This window comes from Bubalus kerabau, chromosome 17 (genome assembly GCF_029407905.1).
Source record: "Bubalus kerabau isolate K-KA32 ecotype Philippines breed swamp buffalo chromosome 17, PCC_UOA_SB_1v2, whole genome shotgun sequence".
NCBI lineage: Eukaryota > Metazoa > Chordata > Mammalia > Artiodactyla > Bovidae > Bubalus > Bubalus kerabau.
The window spans coordinates 41448715-41471804 of NC_073640.1; the positions used below are offsets into that span (position 1 = coordinate 41448715).

Below are 23090 nucleotides of genomic sequence, written 5' to 3' on the forward strand. Positions count from 1 at the left end.
GTGGAAGCTGGGGCTATGATAAATCTTAATTCAATTCCTATCCCATTGTTTAAAGAGAGTGAGCACCTCTTGATCGCATGAGTGTGCTCAGGAGTAAGTGGGCCCCTGGCCCGGGGGTCCCCCGTCAGGACAGGGTCAGTAGGCACGTGCAGAAGGGAAGGGGGGCTTCTGTGTCTGGAACCACAGCCTCCTCATTTTTCTTCTTCATGTATCACACTGCGGTTAGCTTTTCCTCCTGTCCATTGTTAGAATCCCTGCCCCACTCTTACCTGTCTTCCTTTCCAGAGGTGATTATTCCGTCTCTCATCTTCAAGGCTGTACGAACAGTAGGGCCCTGCCTCCCAACCCCTTAAGTGAACAGAGGTCTAGTGAGCCTTTAGCGGAACAAGGGAGATGGAGAAGCTGGACGGGATGCGCTCTATGCCCAAGGTGGCTCACTGTCTAACAGAAAAAGATTCTTACAAAGACCACTGCCACGGGCCCGGAACCCTGCTGATAATGTGAAGGGCATGGGGATGTTGTCTGTGGCCGTATCTTGAGTGTGAACAGACGGAGAAAGCGGAAGTAACCCCCCAGTGGGACCTGCATGAGCCGTGTTCTCCACAAGAAAGGGAGCTCAGACTTCCCTCTAGGGGAGCCGGGAGCCATGAGATGCTTAGCAGAGTCACGTGACCTCACCCTCTTTTAGGCAAGTAACACTGGCTCCTGGGTGGAAGACGGAAGGGTTTGAAAGCGAAGCTCACGTGCCGTGACAGATGAGGATCTGAGCTAGTGGAAGCAGGGAGTGGGGGTGGTGGCACGAGTGAATGCTTAGTGCTGTTGAGGTGGTTCCATCTGGGAGACAAAGCAGCTCAGGATGGTTGTACAGTATCTGGCGGGCACTGGTACTTCAAGTAGAAGAGAGCAAGTCGAGATGGAGGTGTGGGTGAAAAAAGAAGTTATCGTTAAACCCTCTTCATCTGCCTCATCTCCCAGTTTTCGTAATGAACATAATGAATATAATTCTTAATCTCTACTTCAGAACCTTTCACATAATTATAATTATGTACTGTTTATTTATCTCATACTGTTGTGAAAAGATTTGACAGCCTTGTCTGGCTGATTATTTAATATCTGCTTACTGTTCATCCCCAGAATTGTAGACGTCTGTGTAACACGGGCCTGCGTCTTGCTGCTTGTGCGGCACCTGGGCTGGGGCTTGTCCCGCTGAGAGGCAGCTCAGCCAGCGAGTGTCCTCCTTGCTCGAGCGCTTTGGGTCCTGTGGCTGGCTGCGAGCCTGCCCCACCCCACACGTGCTCTGCCGTGCTCTCACTGCTCCTGCCTCTTCCCTGCATCTCTAAGCGGCCGCCCCCTTTCTACGATTAGTGAGAACTCGCCAGGTCTGTGCCCTGACCGGGGGCACCTTCCGAAGAGGAAGGCTGCCACCTTGAGAAAGAAGTACCTCCCGATCACGTCCGGCATCTTTTTGTTTCTGGGAACGATCATCCTCTCGCAGGGTCCACTGCTCTTCACCTCGGCCAGAAATTGGGCAGGATGTGACTCCACAAGCCAAAACAGATGATCCATCCAGAACAAACGTGGATTACAAGTTTAAACCGCTGTCGGCAGCAAACCGAAGAAGAGCTGATCGTTGGCTCCAGGGCCCCTAGCTCATAGCAGCATCACGGCATTGCTCCTTACAGTCTTCAGAGTTGGGCATGTCTTATCTTCCGAAGGTTGCCTCTTCCCACCCTCTGATAGAGGGGGGGGCGCCCTTGAGAGACAGTGCTTGTCCTCCTCCTCAGGGTGACCCGGGATGTGCCGCTCTGCTTTGATAAGGTCGCGTTTCCATTGTCCTCTCATCTGGGCAGTGCCATTCTCGACTTCCCCAACCCCGCTTGAGGAGGGCTGCTATTTCTAAATTTAGTGAAGCTACTCGGGGTTCTATCACATAACATGCTACCCCGCCGTCATTCACTGTGTGGAGTAGAACCACCCAAAGGTGTGCTTCTCTCAGCAGAGTCACGGGTGACAGGGCTCCAGAGCATTTAGGGCTGGGGCAAAGAATCCCGACCTGGCAGTCTTACGCTGTGTTCCTGAGACTTGACGCTGAACCCACCAGGCCACTTTGGCTCAGCCTGTAGCTGGGAAATGTGAATTTGTGTCATGAGATGCAGTCTTAGTGTACAAGCAGCCCCCCTCCAAACTAAGGAAAGCAAGACATGCTTATTATTTTTAAAATTGCAATGCCTGTATAAGGGGTTGGGAAACCCCACAGCTTTAAGGATGAGACCCCCGTCCCCCCAAAGACAATAGCTATTCATATTTTTCAGAATTTCCTTCTAGAAAGACTGTAATTTAGGGAATCTGATATCGAATGCTTAGTCTGTCATTTCCAGGTCGTTTTTCTGACTTCAGGTAGAGCTGGGCCACAGTTGGTGGGTTTGTACCTGTGTCCATGAGGGAGGGGGGGAATGGAGGTGGGTTCCATGAAACAAAAGTCTCTCTTGGACACTGAATGTTTTCAAAGAGATGAGATCGCTTTGAAGCAAAGCATGGGATGGGGTGAAAAGGCCCCGTGAATAGTGTAACCGTGACCTTGGCCCACAGAGCATTCGGCTCCACTGAGCAGTGGAGATGCGGGCTCACTGGTGGAACTGGGAAGAGCCCATCCCAGCAACGGGAACACTCATTCGTTCTGAGTTGGGGGAGACCCTGACCTTCCTACTCTGACCCAGCACCCACCTCCTCTCCTTCTGCATCTCCTCAACTCCAAGGAAACACCCAGGTTCTCGTCCTCCCTCTCACAGCAAACACGGGGGACTTTCAGATCAGACCTGGTTTCAAGACCTTTTAGAAGTCGCACGGTGGTTTATATCCCAGCTTTTCTGAGCTGGCTGACTTTGGTCAAGTTACATAATCCAGGCATTCTTCACCATTCTGGGTAACCTGATACACGAAGTGGTCCCTCAGCTCAGAAAAATTCCCGAATACGAAAGATTCTATGTGTTTACTTCCGGGACTCCCAACAGCACGCCTCTGAAGCATCAGTTCTTTTATCTGTGCAAGCGGGGGGCACTCATTCACAGTTTGAGGTCTGTCGCTAATTCTCTCATGACAGTTAAGTGAGAGAAGATATTTATATGAAGTCCAGCACGCAGCTCGGGCACGTCCGTTCCTTTGTCCCTCATTCACTCTCACTCTCCTTCTCTGTGCCTTGGCCTCCAGTACACTGGCCATGGGAGGGTTAGTCTCATTTCATTTTTGGATCATTTGTTAGGATAGAACCTTGCCAGATTTTTTTTTTGGTCTGTCCACAATGAGTTCTTTGTTCCTTTCTTCCCTGCCTCCTCTCAGGGCATCTCACGGCTGGAAGCATCGCGTTATCTCTTTGGTCTGCAGCTCTCTCATACCCATTTCTTTCCTGCAGGAGGGGGCTGAGCTCAGAGAAGCTCCTCGTCCGCCTCTTCCACTCCCACTGTCCTGGAGTCACGCAGACTCCCCATGGTGGCGTTGCCTCTACCCTTGAGGGCAGTGGAAGCCCTGCTCCAGATTTCATGCTTCAAACAGGCATGAATAGCGTAACCATGACCTTGGCCCACAGAGCACTGGGCTCCACCAAGCAGTGGAGATGCGGGCTCACTGGTGGAACTGGGAAGAGCCCGTCCCAGCAACGGGAACGCTTGTTTGTTCTGGGTTGAAGGTGACCCTGACCTCAACTGTAGCGTCTGACATTTCCAAAAAAGCTTGCCCTGTGGATGATTTTTTTTTTTTTTAACATTTTTATTTAATGTATTTGGGCTGCACTGGGCCCTTCTCTCGTGGCGGTGCGTGGCCTCTCTAGGGGTGCCGTGCATGCTTAGTTGTGGCAGATGGGATCTAGTTCCCTGACCAGGGATGGAACGCGGACCGCCCTGCATTGGGAGCACAGAGTCCTAACTGCTGGACCACCAGGGAAGTCCCAGTGTGGATGACTGACAGCTTTCATTCTTGGTTCAGAATCCAGCTTAGGCCACGGTGGTTGGAGCTAGTAGTCCTGGTGTGCACCTGCCAACGTGACTTGGTGACATTGAAGCCATTTGCAAGGTCGGCTGCCTCTCTGCCAGCACAATTTGGTGCTTCCTTTGCAAGATTATAGGAAGGTTTCAATACTTTATGTCTTTTGATATACAGGAATCTACTGCCAAGATCGTGTTTATTTTTTTTAATTCAATTTTATTTTTAAACTTTACAATATTGTATTGGTTCTGCCATATATCGAAATGAATCTGCCATAGGCATACATGTGTTCCCCATCCTGAATCGAAATGGCAGGGGGATACTTTTGTGTCCTACCAAGGTATGGGGTGAATGCCCCCTCAAAATTGTGTACAGATACATGGGAGTGTAGTACTGTGAAATGATGTCCAGTGATTTTTATGGTCATGCTTGTACCCGTGCCCGTCTGTTTTCTAATGTTTATTTCATGCAGCTTCTTCTGGGCCAGGCACCTTCAGAGCCCTGGGACATGGTGGTGAGCATGGGAGGGCAGGCTAAGGACCCGGCAGCTGCTATGTCCTGGGGAGACGAGAGGCAGAGGGCATAAGGTCATTGGACCTGCCTTTTATAAGCAGGTCCTGAGTTCGGGGTTGAGGGGCTATGGAAGGAGATGTTGAAAAGTGGCCTGATGTGATTGGACTTGCTCAAAGTTTACCTGGTATACAATTTGTCACACATTCCTGTCCTCATAGAGCTTACTGCTCCAGAGAAGACCAAAAATGAGACAGAAACTAGTTACATCTGTTCTTGTGCCAAAGTTTTAAAACATATGGACTTCTGTGTTCTTTTGCCTCTTGCTGACTTCACTTTTTCAGATCGGGTTTTTCTTTGATGTGATCTTCTGGTCCCAGTCTCTGCTTTGCAGGGAAGCATATGGGGCTTCCTCGTGGGTATCAGGTTGTTCTCCTGCTTTTGTGAGACTGAAATACCTCACCGGTGTAAGGAAACGTGTATGAGTGGGGAGTGGTCTCGTTTTTCAGACTTGGAAGAGTATTCTGAGATCCCACTCAGGACCCGTTCTCATGTCTGGGGCTGCATGGATGCCTGCGTGGCCTGCTCGTGCCAGCCACAACACATGAGCCTGTCTGCATCTCAGTTGCTATTTGCCCTCATCCTGGGCATGAAATTAAAAGACACTGCTCCTTGGAAGAAAAGTTATGACCAACCTAGACAGCATGTTAAAAAGCAGAGACATTACTTTGCCAACAAAGGTCCGTCTAGTCAAAGCTACAGTGGTCATGTATGGATGTGAGAGTTGGACTGTAAAGAAAGCTGAGTGCCAAAGAATTGATGCTTTTGAACTGTGGTGTTGGAGAAGACTCTTGAGAGTCCCTTGGACTGCAAAAAGATCCAACCAGTCCATCCAAAAGGAAATCAGTCCAGTCCTGAATATTCATTGGAAGGACTGATGCTGAAGCTTACCAATCCTTTGGCCACCTGATGTGAAGAACTGACTCATTTGAAAAGACCCCAATGCTGGGAAAGATTGAAGGCGGGAGGAGAAGTGGATGACAGAGGATGAGATGGATGGCATCACCAACTCAATGGACATGAGTCTGAGTAAGCTCCAGGAGTTGGTGATGAATAGGGAAACCTGGCATGTTGCAGTCCATGGGGTTGCAAAGAGTTGGACACAACTGAGCGACTGAACTGAACTGAATTCGTTCTGGGGGGTGACATTCACTTCACTGTGTTACTAATGTGAGTGGCTCCACCACATTCTTGGAGGAGAGACCTTAATGTCCCTTTATCTTTGCTGATATTACTCTTGGTAGAGAGATTTGGATCTGCAGAAGCGGGGCATAATGTATGACAGACAGTCTGTGACAAGACGGCCCTGTGACTGTAGGGACCTGTAGCTACCAAGGCGCTTCCAGAAGAGCGATGTAGATGTTCATAGCGCAGGGGACTTAACGTGTCTGCCGGCCAGACGTGGATTAGAATTGGTGGGGAGCAGAGAAAGCCAGCTGGCTAGTTGCTGTCAGCGAGGTAAGAGAAGGTGAGGAAAAGAAGCGCAGGTGGTGTTTGTAACTTGGGAAAGCCTGCACGGCCATAAAAGCAACTTGAGAGACATCAGAGGAACAGCCAGGCTTGGGTAAGGACCTGGAGAGGAAGGGCGACTGAGGGTTTAACCAAGCCTGTCCTGTGCAGGAGGGAGAGCCACAGCTGGCGGCTCCAAAGGTGGCTTAAAAAGTTTGCAAATTATGAAGGATGCAGAGAGGGACAAGTTTTTCTTGTTGGTTAAGTGAAGAAAAGGGAAAGCCAGACTGAACTTAGCAAGTCTTCTAGAGTTGTTAAATTGTGGATGTGCAGCTTCCCAGAGGAAAACAGAGACATTTGAACTAATCCATGATTAATCAAGAGGAGCTCTCTGAGCACCACCCTGACCCACTCCCTCAGGGTGCCCTGCTCAGATGGGCTCCACATCTCCCCAGTTTTCGACAGAAGGTAGATTTTCTAGATGGGAATCTGAATCTGTTAAAAATAATGGACAAAGAGCCTAGTATGATTTATCTAAGTAGGGAAGGCTGAGAGGGAGGGACTTGGTCTGGAAAGAAGAGGAAAAATTTCCGCTGGTGGAGAACCGAGTTCTTCCCGCCCTGCGAGGGTTTGCAAACGTCTGTCATATGGGAGAGGCAGGCAAGTAAGAACTCTCAGCCCCCATGGGGGCCCCCAGTTAGGGCCTTTAAAGTAAGTTTCTCTCTTCCTGGTGGGTGTTGTTATTCATCACCTGTTTCTGTACACTAGGCTTTGAGCCTCTTGTCTGCAGGTCAGTACCACCACTGGGGTTGGGTCCTCCCCAAATAAACCCTCCTGACTTCAGGAATATGAACAAGCAGCAGCTGGAGAGATGTGTTCTTACATCCCTGAGCAGAAGTGGCTGTAATCAAAGTGCCTTGTTCCATCTGACTGGTGTCCTGTGTGTTCTCGTGTGACTGGCCAGCCCTTTGTAGACTGCAGAATGGTGCCCTGGACTCTGCCTGGGTTTTCATGAAGATGGTGAGCTTCAGCCTATGGTCTCATGCGCTGAAATTCACATGAAGTTAAAGCTATATTTTAAATTCTCATAGTGTCTACATTTCCCTCCAAGGGAGACAGAAAAAGAGGGGCCTTGTTGATGGACCAGCAGATTTCCAGAGATTTTCACCACAACTGTAGAAGGGAAGTTGCAGGAAGAAAGCTGAGGTGGTGATGGGCGGTGGGCTTTCGTCTCGTGCCCCCATGTGGCCTCGAGGGAGGATGATGGTTGTCATGGAAACCTACACCCACAGACAGGCCTTTGCCCTGTTTCCACCCACAGGGACTGGAATGGAGAGAATGGCTGAGTTGGTGAGAGGCAGAAATAAAGAGGATTGGTCCAGCCATTTATTCATCTGAGTTGGATATTTCTGGAGAGAGTAAGTCAGCATCTTTTTGGTAGAAATGCTGCTTTAAAAAAAAAAAAAAAAAAGACAAGCAACTTCAAGGTGAAAGTTCCCTTTTTGGAAGCATGAAGTTACATTGTCTGGTTGGAGTCTCCAGTCAGCGTGGGGTGGGGGGTGCTTACAGAGAGAAGGCAGCGTGGGGGTGGCTTGGGAATGGCCCCACGTGGCAGCCCCGCCCATCTGCCAAAGAGGAGGCCTCGGGAACCTACTGTGAGAAGCAGACAGGCTGAGGCTGAGCAGGGCGTAGCTTTCTAGATTAGCTCCTCCAAATAGCCCTGTGTGGACTGGCCTAGGGCTGAGCAGGAAGCCAGCCGGCTTTCTGGAAGGGGAAGCCTGCCCTGCCGGCCGGGCAGGAACTGCACTGCGCGCGCCTGTGCCCTCCACCTTGCCCGGGTTGGGGCAGCTGGTGCATAAAGGGGGCAGCCTGTCCACGTCTCTCCTTGCCTCTGCACAAATTGGAAACGACTAACCTTGCCATATTTAGTGCAGCGCTAACGGCCACTCGCCTCTAAGGGGTAATCATGCAGGCATAAATTCGGAAAGTTGCTAAGCTATGAGCGGTCTTATGAGCATTAAAAGTGTCCTCTTTGCCAGAAAGGTCATTCATAACTTGGCTACCCTGCTGATGTACAGTCAGTGATATTGATTGATTAATGTATAAAAGCACCAGATCCATTTGCTTCTATGAAAGAGAATAAAGTGCAGTCGACTCTCTCTGTATTTTCACCTCATCCTTTTGTTTGAAGGACATTTTTCCCCCTTCTTTTTGTTTTGCCGGCTAGGTTTAAGGGGGTTACAGAAAGCCAGTTTCTGCCAAGTAATGTGTTCACAAAGGGAACATTGATTCACATCAGTGTCGCTTGAATTACCCTTAAAGGTTTGCCAAGGAGTTGCTCTTACATTAACCTTCTGTTCACGAAGGAAGAAGTAAATATATGTCATAAAGTCAAGTTCATCGCTTTGGATTTAGTTTTGGACCCGATCTAAACTAACGTCTTCCGTGGCTGATTGGGTTGAAGGGCATTGCCCAGAAAGTCCCCTGTTCATTTTGGGGAGGGGTACAGGCTGGGAGTGGGTAAAGGGAAACAAGTCCAGCCCCACTGCCTGAGCCCTCTTGGGAACCAGATCAGGGAACCACTGCAGAGAATGTACTTCCAGAGCAAAGGTTAGTTCTGTTTGGCTGCCTCACGTTCAGGCTGAGGTGCTGTGGTCCCTTCCTCACTCTCAAAGCAGTTCATATAATCAGGTGGTGAAAATAGCAAGAAAGACCTTTCTTTGTCTGGAAGATGAAAGATTCTGGAAGGTGACTGGGCTCGAGTTCAGTGGGATGAGTTAGCTAACCATGCTTGAGAGCCACCCTTGACTTGCCCAGCTGTTCACAAACCTAGCAGGGCGGTAGGCTGCAGTTGGGAAAAAGAACTCCTCTGCTTTTTGTTTTAACCTCAAATTAAGTGTATTTAGTTAAACTTGTTGTTGTTTTAATTTTTCCATTATCCAGGCAGTCTGGAGAGTTTCCTGTTCTTAAAAAACCAAAATGGTGTTGGTGGGCTCTGAGACCTAGGCATATTGATTGCCGTTTAATTTGGGGAGCTGTGGGTATTCTGTAGGGTAGAGCATTTTGCCAACTAATGGGCTTCTCCTGAGGTTTCTTGCAGTGACTTATGAGAACTGTCTGGAAGATAGGCCTGTGCTGGGCACGTCTGAGGACGTCCGTCCGTGTCAGCTGACTGGCCATCTCGGATTCTTCAGCATCTGACGTGACCATTTGCAGAGTTGGAGGCATTTCCAAACAGTGTCTGAAGGAGGCTGGGAAGCCAGGGGAAGGTGGAATTCTGGAACGTAGGCTGCACTGAGCTTGAGGGAAGTGCTGTCTGAAGCGTGGCCTGCAGGTGCCAGTGTGGAGCTCCTGGATCAGCTGCCCTGGTGGGGAATGAACGCTGGTCAGTCGGCCTGTCTGTCCTTCCAAGACTTGGTGAAGTCTCCTTTACTAAGGAGCTGTTACCAGATACCAGAGCTGTTTCCTGATAACAGCTTTTACTCTGAGCTGTTCATTCACGGGGCCCAGCAGAGGCGAGCCACTTTCTTTCTCTCCAGGCTCCTGCGGATGCTGGAAGAACCAGTTTTAGGTCAGTTTGCAGCTCTTGGGCTCAGAGTGTTGGTAACTGGGAGCCACAGAGGAGTTTTCTCTGGGCTTAGGGAGCATCATCAACACCTCAGTCTCCCCTGGGAATCTGGGCCCTGGGACCCAGATGCACCTTCCCTCTGCCGTGGGCAGCCACCACCCAGCGGTGCAAAAGCAGCAAACGAACAAGCAGTGGGCTTCTATTTCCCTCCCAGAGCGGGTTTGGGAGTCTGAAGGTGTCTAAGCACCTGAGAATTCCTCCTAGTTCAAAGAAGCCTCCTGGTGAGCTCGCTGCATCTGGCCCTTTGGTAGAGGGCCTTCACCATTTGGGGGCACCGGAAGCCCCCCATGCCACCCCCAGACACTCTTGAGCGATCAGGCTGCTGACGGGGTGGTCCGCCCAGGGCAGGCACTCTGTCATTCTCGGCGCTTCTTGGTTCCAGAGTGAGGCAGGGAGCCACAGGCAGACAGGCCCAGTGCAGCTCTGCAGTTACACGGAGGCCGTCCTGGGTTTCTTCCCCTTCACAGCAACCAGAGCTGTAAATGCTCGTCGCCAAGCTCACCCCAAGACACCGGGGAAGTGTTGGCCCATATGGGGAGCCACACGAACTTTATGTAATTGTTTAATTAAAACCTTAGTTTTCTAATTGCAGTCTAAACGCACACACCTTTTGTTCGTGAACGGCCGCCCTCTGTGCTTGGTGCTCTTGTGCACAGCGTTTCATCCCTGTTTTTATTTTTTCCAAGTTGAAAATCGCCATTTAAGTTCCCACCGTGGGGAGCTGGCAGGTGGTGTTTCTCACCACTGGGGGAGATGTGCCAGAATTCCTTTTGTCAGTCCTGGTCAGCATCTTCTCTTGGCCGCAGTTGCCTTTCTGATTTTATGTTGCAACGAATCAAATCGGTAAGCCCCTTCCAGGTATACCTGCTGGAATAATCAGAAAGAGAGCAAACCCCCCAGGTTTCTCTGGCATAAGCATTATTTTCCGTATTCCTGGGTTAGGAGTTGAAACAGATACGTTTTCACGTTTGTTCTTTAAAGGAGAAAACCTCCCCTCCTCGATTTCCAGATGAGTCCTGGCACCTTTTCTGCTCCCTCCTCTCTCTGCCGAGGTGATAGGAGCTGGCTCAGAGGATATACTGAGAATGAATCCATTTTCTTTCCTCTGTCTCTGCAGAATAAATTAGAATTTGCCTGATTTAATAAAATGGCTTCATCTCCCTGCCGTCTCCCCCATCTCCAGAGTATTCCTTCCGTAGTGGCCTGCTCCTCTATAACGGATCTCAGCACCGTATCTCCTCATTGCAGGAGAGCGGTTTCACATGTCGTGTGTTCCCTTGCACTCTCAGGCGGGCACAGTGTCACACGTGTGTGCACATGCCAGCTTTGGGGGATCCTGGTGGCTGAAGGCGTGGAAATGTTTCACCAGCCCTCCTCCTCTCTGTGGTCAGGCGTGAGGGTTGTAATTGCTGTAGAGGTCGGTGTGATTTGTCGTCCGTCCGTCATTAGCCCAGCCTCCTGGAGTTGATGTGACCACAATGTAGAATGTATTTTGGGGGGAAGAGAGAGGTCGAAGATGGAGGTTTGCAGCATAAATCTTCTCACCCTGCCCCAACCCGTCCTCTGTTTAGTTGGAACATGTTTATCTCTGTGGATGGTGGAGGGCTTTGCCATCTCCCTGTTACTCAGATGAACAGATGGCAGCTTGTTGAACCTGGGGATGGTTTTTCCATTTGGACCTCCCCCTACCCCTCAAATTTGTGTTTTAATATCTAATTCTTAGGTTGATCCCCCCCCCCCATTTCCTTTCTATTCTGACACTAATTATGCCAGCCGCATTGGGAGCCCTCACTGCTGGGAGGTACCCAGCTAAGTGTTAAGAAGGGTTTTAAAAACAGGCTGAACTCTTTCTTAATGAGGCTCAATCGGGCTCTCCTCCGGGTGGTTTTGTTTTGCTGATCTGTCAGTTTTTCAAGGATTTAATTGCACTTTTTTTCGTATTAGTCTTTGAAATTGGCCTATACAATCTTGCTATAAAATAACATTTTTTTTTTTTAAAGCAGAAAGTTAGTAGCTTTTCTCTTCCCCTCTTTTATTGTTGCTGGGAGTTTTATTTTCCCCATTTATCTCTCTAGACCATCTTCCACCCATCACCTTTGGGAGCCAGCAGTAAGTGAAGAGCCCAGAATAGAGTGTCAGGAGGGGGCCCACAGAGAGCCTGACGTCCAGGCCTCACCGGCAGTTTTCCCCGTTTTTTCAGCCTCCCATCTTTGGGACTTTGATAAGGCAGCTCAACGTATGTCTCCGCTCCAGGGTCTGCTCTGGGTCAGGGAGGCGGGAGGGGGCGTCACAGCCGCTGTCTCTTTAGGCCGGAAGTGACAGATTCCACCCAGTGGTGCCAGGTCAGGTAACCAGCATCTGGAGTCCTCAGCCACGGGAATCGGGAATCGGAGGAGAGGAAGAGTGCAAAAGACAGAAGTTGCCAGGCAGGGGAGGGGGCGGGGGAAGCAAGGCCATATCCTTTATGCTATTATCTTTATGGCGTCGAGAAACATGCTTGAAGCAATCAGCGTGAAATTCTTAATTGCTTCGCTTACTTCTGCTCTCCTCATGGGACAGATTGTGCAAATGCCGGAGCTGCCAGGACCCTCATGTTAGCGCACTGTCCCTACTGCACACACTATTTTTAACTAGTGCTTTGTTTTGCAAAGATGCACAAAGCTTTTTCTTTCCTTTTTTTTTTTTCCCCTTCCCTAGGATGCTAATAAACAGCAGAGGCAATAAAGGGCTGCTCTAGCCACCCTGACAGCAGCTCCACATACTAGGCTGTGCGTCTCACGCTCTCCTCCTGCCACCCTGCCTTCTGCTTCCTCTCTCTGGATTTCTTCATTCCCTCCTATGCAGTATGCTTCTGAGCTTTAAAAAAAGATATTTTTTTTAAAATTTTTGCTTCTGAATTTATCCTGTGAACCAACCAACTTCCCTTTTCCCCGTACCACCCTCCTGAATCTTATTTGCATCCCTCTCCTCCTCTCTCTTCTGATGTGTATCTTCCTCTTTGAGATTTCCAGTCCCCTCTCATGAGGATGTAAAAATCCAAGAACCAGATCTCAGAGATTTCAAAATAAAATAAAAGTAAACTCTGCTTAAAAAACACTTTAGCAGGAAAGCCAGGCTAATTGTAAATCAATGGGTCTTAAAATGCAGCATCGATCTCCAGTTAGAAGTTTGAAGGGGAAAGCAGTAATTACCGTACCAGAAGGTAGTTTTTCCTCTTAGTAAGTTCTGGGCAGAAAGAAGGCTCATTAGGGCAGCACTTCGGAATCAGAGTAATTAGTTTAAAAAGTACTTTTGTGGTGTTATTCCCTCGGCTAGAAATTATTGGAGTCTTCACAGATTTATAGCTCAATTCTGATAAAATTTGATTTATTATCGTGTTTGGTGTGGAAGAATCATGATACAAAATCACTCAGGTGAAGACTCAGGAAAGTGTGGATTGGAGCCTTGGGAATGAAGAGCCTTTTTAGAGTAAGTGGCATTTGATTCTTTCAAGATTCCTACTGTTCCTGAGAGTATTGAATGTGGCCAACATGGGACCCTAACATGGGAGCCCACTTAGACCAGTCTTGGCCAACCTCGACAGCGAGCAAGCAGAAATCTTAGTAAAGGAGGTGATTTTCCTGTGTGGGTGCACGCTGACGTGCAGGTTCAGTGACCAAGTTGGGTGTGACACAGACATCCTGTGTCACCCAGCGTGGGTCTGCTGGAGCATAATTTCCGTGAGGTCAGGAATATCTCCTTGTCCAGTTGGATCCACAATGCCTGGAATGTAGTAGGTACAAACTAATGGATATGTTTCATGACTTGATGAGTCAGTAAATGAATAGACAAATTTTCTTTTCTGTCTTAGAGAGCTTCTAAGCTCTTGTCTTTAGGGGGAGAAACCCACCATGGAAGCTTTCTCTCTGGTTAGATTATCAACTACCTCTCTGAGCATACATTCTCACAGAGGAAGCAGACAGCCCTTTCTTAAAGGGACTCGGTTTTTGCTTCCATGGAAGGTCATCCAAAGGACATTCTGCTCCTTGATTTTTTATTTTTTTCTTACAAAGAAAATGCACATGAAACAGTACTTTTACGTCAACTGTGATCTTACACCAAGGCATAGCACCCTCCATCTTCCTGCAGTGTCTTTCTCAGGCTAGGCTGGTGTGACTGGCAGGTAACATGTATATCAGAGTGCTTTGTCAATGCAGAGCTGTGGGTTTTTAAAATCTTCCCAGAAACTTAAGGTTTTCCACATTGTTTCCCAGAGAGGTTGTCTGAAGAGTGCCCTCCGTTGTTGATCTAGAATTATACGGCAGATGAAGCAGTGGTGACAAGCTGGAATCAAGACTGCCGGGAGAAATATCAATAACCTCAGACACGCAGATGACGCCAGCCTTATGGCAGAGAGTGAAGAGGAACTAAAGAGCCTCTTGATGAAAGTGAAAGTGGAGAGTGAAGAAGTTGGCTTAAAGCTCAACATTCAGAAAACGAAGATCATGGCATCTGGTCCCATCACTTCATGGGAGATAGATGGGAAACAGTGGAAACAGTGTCAGACTTTATTTTTCTGGGCTCCAAAATCACTGCAGATGGTGACTGCAGCCATGAAATTAAAAGACGCTTACTCCTTGGAAGGAAAGTTATGACCAACCTAGATAGCATATTCAAAAGCAGAGACATTACTTTGCCAACAGAGGTCCGTCTAGTCAGGGCTATGGTTTTCCCTGTGGTCATGTATGGATGTGAGAGTTGGATTGTGAAGAAGGCTGAGCACCGAAGAATTGATGCTTTTGAACTGTGGTGTTGGAGAAGACACTTGAGAGTCCCTTGGACTGCAAGGAGATCCAACCAGTCCATTCTGAGGGAGATCCTCCCTGGGATTTCTTTGGAAGGAATGATGCTAAAGCTGAAACTCCAGTACTTTGGCCACCTCATGCAAAGAGTTGACTCATTGGAAAAGACCCTGATGCTTGAAGGGATTGAGGGCAGGAGGAGAAGGGGACAACAGAGGATGAGATGGCTGGATGGCATCACTGACTCGATGGATGTGAGTCTGAGTGAACTCCGGGAGATGGTGATGGACAGGGAGGCCTGGCGTGCTGCGATTCATGGGGTCGCAAAGAGTCGGACATGACTGAGCGACTGAACTGAACTGAAGCAGTGGTTTCTACGATTTTATTAGTGGAGCCCCCTTTCTTAAAAAATGAAAACTTGATTTGAACCCACTGGGTAGTTTTTAATGACTGAACTGAACTAAAACTCCTAAAAATATCTATAGCTATTTTAGGAGTTTTAGTTCAGTTCAGTCATTCAGTTGTGTCCGACTCTTTGCAACCCCATGGACTGCAGCATGCCAGGCTTCCCTGTCCATCACCAACTCCCAGAGCTTACTCAAACTCATGTCTGTTGAGTTGGTGAAGCCATGCAACCATCTCATCCTCTGTCATCCCCTTCTCCTCCCTCCTTCAACCCTTCCCAGCATCAGGGTCTTTTCAAATGAGTCAGTTCTTTGCATCAGGTGGCCAAAATATTGATAAGCTTCAGCATCAGTCCTTCCAATGAATATTCAGGACTGATTTCTTTTAGGATGTACTGGTTTGACCTCCTTGCAGTCCAAGGGACTCTCAAGAGTCTTCTCCAACACCACAGTTCAAAAGCATCAATTCTTTGGTGCTCAGCTGTCTTTATAGTCCAACTCTCACTCCATACATGGCTACTGGAAAAACCATAGCCTTGACTAGACAGACCTTTGTTGGCAAAGTAGTGTCTCTGCTTTCTAATATGCTGTCTAGGTTGATCTTAGCTTTTCTTCCAAGGAGTAAGCATCTTTTAATTTCATGACTGCAGTCACCATTTGCAGTGATTTTGGAACCCAAGAAAATAAAGTCTGTCACTGTTTCCATTGTTTTCCTATCTATTTGCCATGAAGTTATGGGACCAGATGCCACGATCTTTGTTTTTTGAATGTTGAATTTTAAGCCAGCTTTTTCATTCTCCTGTTCCACTTTCATCAACAGGCTTTTTAGTTCCTCTTCACTTTCTGCCATAAGGGTGGTGTCATCTGCATATCTGAGGTTATTGATATTTCTCCCTGCAATCTTGATTTCAGCTTGTGCGTCATCCAGTCTAGCATTTCCATATAATGTACTCTGCATATAAGTTAAAGCAGGGTCACAATATACAGCCTTGTACTCCTTTCCCAATTTGGAACCCGTCTGTTGTTCCATGTCTGCTTCTGATTGTTGGTTCTTGACCTGCATACAGATTTCTCAGGAGGCAGGTAAGGTGGTCTGGTATTCCCGTCTCTTTAAGAATTTTCCACAGTTTGTTGTGATCCACACAGTGAAAGGCTTTACTGTAGTCAATGAAGCAGAAGTAGATGTTTTTCTTTAATTCTCTTGCTCTTTCTATGATCCAATGGATGTTGGAAATTTGATCTCTGGTTCCTCTGCCTTTTCTAAATCCAGCTTGAACATCTGGAAGTTCTCAATTCACACACTATTAAAGCCTGGCTTGGAGAATTTTGAGCATTACTTTGCTAGTGTGTGAGATGAGTGCAATTGTGCAGTAGTTTGAGCATTCTTTGGCATTGCCTTGCTTTAGGATTGGAATGAAAAGTGACCTTTTCCAGTCCTGTGGCACTGTTGAGTTTTCCAGATTTGCTGGCATATTGTGTGCAGCACTTTCACAGCCTCATCTTTTAGGATTTGAGTTTAGATGTGTAAAGGCAATGGCACCCCACTCCAGTACTTTGCCTGGAAAATCCCATGGATGGAGGAGCCTGGTAGGCCGCAGTCCATGGGGTCGCTAAAGAGTCGGACACGACTGAACTTCACTTTCACTTTTCACTTTCATGCATTGGAGAAGGAAATGGCAACCCACTCCAGTGTTCTTGCCTGGAGAATCCCAGGGACGGGGGAGCCTGGTGGGCTGCCGTCTATGGGGTCGCAAAGAGTCGGACACGACTGCAGTGACTTAGTAGCATTTCTGTATCAAAAGAATAATAAAGCAGAGCTGATCAACCCTTTGGTCAAAATTAAGAGTTATGGAAGCTAGTTAGATAGTCTGGATGAAGCTTCTGTTTTGTGTATTTTGTTTGGTTCCATTATTTTTCACATCTTCATATGGAGGAGTAGTTCCAAATGGTAACAGTTTTCAGCAGCCTTTTAGCCTTGTAGTCTAAATGCAGACGTTGTTTGACTCGGAAGCCTACACAAAAACTAGTTACCTTAGCTGTGCAAGTTAATGCCCTGGCCTCCAACGTGTTAAGTTTTGGCATATGTCACAGTTGAGTATGTTTTATTATTGCATTTAATAATAACCATTAGCATTTAATAATAACCAGTAATTTAATAACCAACTTAAAATGAAACTAGAATCAGAATTTGCCAAACCCCTGCAGCATCCCGGGGTTCCCCGGAGACAGTTCAGGCACCGCTGCACTACGGCAATCTACCTCAGACACACACTGGGTCTCTATCGTTGGAGCAGCCTAAGGCATGGGGGTGTTGAATGACTGATGGAGGGCCTCCGGTCTGGGCGTCTCCCCACCCCTTGGATTGGATGACGGCTGCCGCGTAGAAGGCAGCCTTCTGTCCCACGTGAGGAGTGGCTTTACGGGTGAAGGAGATCTCAGCCTTGGCTCTGCAGCCTCTGCCCTCCTCTCTCTGCTGTCTGTGCGTCTCCATCCTCAGAGAGGGTCGCCCGTCAGGGCCTTCTCTCTCTGGCCTCTGCGTCGGTCTGTTCAGTGCTTGCCTCCGTCCTGTGAATATGGGAGTACTAATGGTCCACGTGGAAAAATGTCACTTTCTATTTATAAATGAGAGGAAATATTTCTACTGTTTATGCTAGAAGCCCCGAGCCGCGCTTTCAGGCTCTGAGAATTATGTCTCTCGGCCGTGGCCTCACTGGCCTCCTGGGCTCTGTCACTGCTCTACCCAAAGCTGCTTTCTTCCCCACCCCCCACCCCCCTTCTGCTTTTCACCACTTCTGGTTGCCTGTACCCTCTCTCCTCGAGTTAAATGTTTGTGCTTGCAAAGTTTATTAATAGCACCAGCACTGCTGAGTGGAATAGTGATTTGCTTCCCCTTTTTAATTTAATTTATTTTTGGCTTTTAGTAACAAATCTGCAAGAATATTTCAAGCTGCTCCCTTTTGAGGCAAACTCCAGTTAATCCATTTAAGCACATCTTGGGGGTCAGGCATTCCCGGAGTACCCTCTCACAGTCGTAGGCATCGCAGCTCATCCCCTCTGCGGTAAATGCCCTGGTGATCACTGTTCCTCGGAGGGGTTCCAGCTCTGGACCCATGGTCTGTTCCACTGCACGCTCCCCGTCCCCGAGGCTTTTCTAATATAACCTACCTACAGACATGTCACCGCCCAGGGAAATTTTTTTTCCCAGCTGTGACTTGACAGTGATATTAGTGCTGTCTAAACAATCCATTGCACGCCTTTCAGCAAACATCAGAATGCCAGGCGTGGACGTCAGTTTGCTGGTGGTGGTGGGGTGGAGTGGGGTGATGGTAGGGTGATGATTCTTAGGCGACAAGTCCTTCCCATACCTGGAGCTTGGGTTATGAGGTCAGGGTCATGATTTCCTACCGAGCCCATCTGTTGTAGGTGTTGAGTGATGGGGATGCTGTTAGGTGCAGTCGGCAGGTGGGATTGTGGATCGGTGGCCTTGGCTGGCTTCCCCAGGTGAGCAGTGGGTCCGTGATGGTGGTTGTGTCTTTCGGCTGGTCGCATCGTTGGGACCCATTGGCTGGTCCCATCGTTGTCTGGCGTGTTGTCTAGCGTCCAGTCTGAAGACCTAATCACCTCTGCCGGAGCCTCATCTAGAAGCTTCTCGTGGCCCCTGCAGTCCTCTTGTCTGCTCAAACAGTACCTGGCCCCTCACACCGGTCCTTCTGTCTCATGTGTCCTAAGAGAGCCATACTTTTGTCACCTTAGAACATGGAGAGGTGATTTTCAAATGGAAGTGGAGGCGGGGGTAGGTGTGATTTTGTTTTGTTTTGTTTTGCCTTGATAGTTGAGCCCCAAGTGGCAGAGAGACCACTTGGAGGTCAGTTGAGAACCAGAGACTCTTGAGTGAGGGGTTGCTCTTGACATGGCTCTGTCTCCTACCTCTGAACAGCCCAGGGAGTGGACGGCAGCCGCTGGCAAGGAATTGATTGCATTAATTGATATGCCAATAAGAGAGCTTGTTACATCCGCCATTGGTTAGGAGGCCAGCTAACAAGTCCACTGATCAATGGCACCAATAAAGATTTCATCCATTAATGAGCAACATGGTAATTAATGTTATCCATAAACCAGTTAGCCTGGCTAGCCAGTGTTCTGGTTCGTGCCATGAGTGGCAGTGCCAAAAGTGGCCGGGCAAACACCCTGTTCCATGTGGAGTTCCACGTGGGCCTCCAGGCAGGGTCATGGGCTGTGTGAGGGAGCCTGAGACCCTGGGAGGTTTGCTCCCAGTGGAGCAAGAAAAGAAGACCTGGAGCATTGAGAGCCTTGGCTGAGCAGAGAAGGCAGATGGGGTCGTTGCTGGGCCCCAGGCTGGGCGCAGCTGTGCCTGCCTCGTCCCCATACCTGCTGGGCGGAGAGTCGGCCACACTTGTCTCTTCTGACTCCTTTGGTCTTAGAGCTTTCCCACGCGAGCCTCTCAGGGGCTGTTAGGGGCGTAATGGAATGACTGCACTCCCGGGTCACTCCAGTCCCAGCTGGGCACGCACTCCCCAGGGACACCCCTTGTCAGTGGCTCACACGCACGGCCCTGTGCTCCTGGAGGGCGGGCCGTGGCCTCTTCTGGGAAAACCATGGACAAGTGGTGAAGTAATTAACATCCCCCCCAACCAACCCCAGCCCCTGCCTCCGTGTTTCACTAGGAAGGAACATTTTGCTAGAAGAAAGAAGGAAAAACAGATGATTTGAAGCTGTGCCTCTTTTCCTGCCCCCCCCCCCACCTTGGTTTTTTGAAATGACATCAGTGGCTTGTTTGCCAAGCATAACCTGGCAGCCTGGCGGCTCTGCCTGACTGCCTGAGATTTCTGGGGACCGTGCAGCTCGCCAGCTCCAGCCGTGGCAGCGTGCCAAGGTGACGTTCTGTGACTAAGCAGAAACGAGGGAGAGGGAGAGAGGGAGGAAGAAGGTATGTGTGGTTGGGGAGCCGGGGGAGAGAGTGGTCCCGGGGCGGGTTGCTGTGGGGAGATGTAGAGGCACGTGCGGGGGCATCCGATCAGGAGGGCGGGTGTTGGGGGAGCGCACTGGCAGGGACTGTCCCTGTGGCCCTGGGTGGAGGCGGGGGAGGGGAGGGCAACAGCCACACATGCAGCCTGGGTGGTGGCCAGAGGGGTCTGACTTCAGAGGGAAGCGAGTGAGCCAAAGCGAAGGTGACTGCCCCGAGGGCCTGGAACTGCTGAGGAGGAGGCTTAGGGAAGGACTTCTCGGCATCAGGCCGATACTCCTCAGCGGAGTTTCCTCTGCATTGTTAGGTATTGACCCTCCAAGACCCCTTGTGGATTCCCTAATTGAAAATTAATACTAGATCAATGCCATGGGCAATTTGCATATTGATCATAAACAACTTTGAAGGCAGCGAGTGTGCTGCAGATCAATAGGGCCCCTGAACAGGCTGCAGAGGGAGCGCCTCCCAGTACAATGCACTCCGAGAGGTTAATGATTCGGGAAGTTCCTCACCGCTCAGCACGGGGAGCGGCCCCACACCACACAGCGTCGTTGGCCAGAGCAATTAGTCGGGGCCTGGGCCGCCCCCCCCGCCCCAAGCCACCCGGTCCCCAGCAGAGGGGAAGATGGCTGAGCTGGTGCGAGACAAGGGCTGGCCACGAGTGTTTTTATGGTTGCCTTTTTTGGTGATGGATGAAGTCTTGGGGCAGTTTATTCTGGGAAGTGTACTGTAAAAGGCAGCAGCCAAGTGAAGGCTCCAGTCATTATTCTGGCCCCTTCCCCAAAACACAGTTCTCCGCAAGACTTGAACAGAATGACCTGAGGAGGGGGCTCTCTCCGCCCAGCCTCCTCCTCCATCTTCCCATTCCTGGAAGCCTGAGTTAGTGCTCACTTTAGGCAGTGATGTGCTTGGCCCCATTTTGCATCCTGTTCCGTTCACCTCCCAGTTTCTGGCTTTGGGCTCCTCGCCCACTACTTACCTCCATCCCCTGCCTCGAGTCTTCTTGTCCTGCTCTGGCATCACGTCTTGCCTTTCTGGTCCGTCCCCGGGTGCCCTGTGGGTCCCCAGCAGGCCTGGAGGGTGCTCCTCCAGGTGGGCCCCCGTCACCTGTCCCCTGTTCGCTTCTTTTGTTTTCCTCTCTTCTCCCTCTGGCCCGTATCCAGCTCCTCTTGTCTCCTGGCCATAGAAGCAGAGTGTGGACGGGTATCCTGTGGGTGCTGAGGATCCCCCATTAGCATTTACAGCAAAGCTCAGAACACCTGAGAGCCCGACTACTGATTCTCTCTTCACACTCCCGGGGTACTTTGAGAAGGCTGGTCTGAGGATCGGGGCCAAAGGCAACCTGCAAAGACGGGTGATGGCTGTCTGCCTGGACCTGGCTACCTGGCTCCAGCCCCAAGACAGTGGAGGGTGGTGGTGCGGGTGGTGGTCACTAGGGGGAGACACCTCCTATGGAGTGGTGAGGGGAGCAGACTTTCTTCCACAACAGCCCTGCTCCCACCCCCCACCCCAGCCCCCCAGATTCATCTAGTACTGAGAAGAGCTAGCATTATAATAGCAGTCCTGTCAAGGTGGCAGAGCTTTAGATGGCTATTAAGTTTGCAAAATGCATCGAAATTCATGGATGTGGAGGGGCAACGCAGTTTCAGAGAAGGGGCATGCCAAATGGTGGGTGTCAAATTTGCAGGTTGGCGCTGCAGCCCTTCTGAGCCTTGAGCCCTTCACCCAGTGCTGTTCCTTCACCTTCGCAGGGAGGTGCTCTGGCCCACGCTGGTGTGGTGGGTACCCCTGGTGTACGGCTGTCGGGCCCGCCCTCGTGCTGCTGCATAAGGGATGGTCAGTGTTCCCTTTCTCTTTGTGGCATTGCCCCACCGCAAGGTCAGCTCCTCCCCACTCCTCAGGAAGGGAAAGGCTCAAGGAGATTTTATCTCTGTCTGCACTTATATATTATACATACACATATAGAAATACGGTAGCTTTTCTGCTGGGAATCCCTCTCAGGGCAGCGGTCAAGCTGTATGCACAGCCCTCTGCTCTGCTGAAGGGGATGAGCGAGGACCCAGGCCACCACAGATTCGACCCAACAAGCAAGACAGCGAGTCCAGCGTCTTATCTGCCCAGAGGGAGGGGTACCGGGGGGGCGGCTTTGTTCTGATTTTCACATGAGTACCTCATGTGTTCGCAGTGCCTCTGGTCTTGTTCACAGCTGTATCCAGTGCCCAGAACAGGTGCTCTGTGGATGTGTGGTGGGTCGGTGGGTGGGCAGATGGCACAAGTGTAGCTTCTTCAGGGAAGCCCAGTTAGTCTCAGCTCTGTGACCTTTGCCACGTCTTCCACCTTGCTGAGCCTCAGTTTCCTCATCTGGGAAATGGGGGTAGTAACTGTATCTGCTTTGGTTGAGCGATGACTGTCCCGCTGCCATTATGATGATTGTTAGATAATAACGACGAGCACATGGGAGCTTTCAGAGGTGGCTGTTGTTGGTTTCCACGCTCAGGCTCTTTGCAGTGAAGGGTTTTATCCAGGCAGCAGAATAGGAAAGCAGCTGGCATGCTGTGCCGATCATTCCCATTTGGCTAGTCCCTTCCTCCTCCTCCTTCCAGTCAGGGCCCTTGTGATCATGTCACAGAAGATGTCATCCTGGCCAGGGGTTCCTGGGGCAGGATGGGGGTGACCTGACGTGGAGCCCGGGAGCCCACGGGGTGGGGTGGGTGGAGGGTCAGGGGAGACGGGAGGGCCCACGTCAACTAGACTCGGGACCAGGTGTGGCTGCAGCCCCACAGCCTGGTGGCAGGTGCCGGGCCATCCCCGTGCATGTGATTCCTTCATTACGGAGCCTTTCATTGACTCGGCCACACTGTGCTGATGAACTGAGTCTGGGGACAAGAGCGCATAATTGGCGGAAATAAATTCCCATCACAGGCCTGGCTACAGCCAGAAGTGAGTGTCCACCTGTGTGTGTGCGCGTGTGTGTGTGTATGGGGGTGGGTGGGCAGGTGTTCACTTTCTTCCCTGGATGCGCCCCCTGCCCTCCTTCCCTTCCAGAACCTTCCCGGCACTGCCTGTGGGCCCAGTGGGCGGCCCTGCCTCTGTGTCCCCTGCCTGGAGCCTCTGGCGTCCTGTGCCGCAGTCACTGCATCACCCTGAGGGGCGCGAGCCTGCCGGGGGGTGGGGAGTGGGGGGGGTGCGCCTGTTCACACACCCGCGGGCCTGCCCGGGGGCTGGGGGGGCGCCTGTTCACACACCTGTCCTTTCTCTCGTTCAATCCATCTCCCTTCATCCGTTTGTTTGTTCAC

General features: G+C 50.1%; 1 protein-coding gene across 12 annotated transcripts in view; it reads left to right on the forward strand.

Annotated features, from left to right (window-relative positions):
- ZFHX3 (zinc finger homeobox 3) overlaps nucleotides 1-23090 on the forward strand; it is a 290141-nt gene that overhangs the window by 202994 nt on the left and 64057 nt on the right. The window lies entirely within an intron of this gene.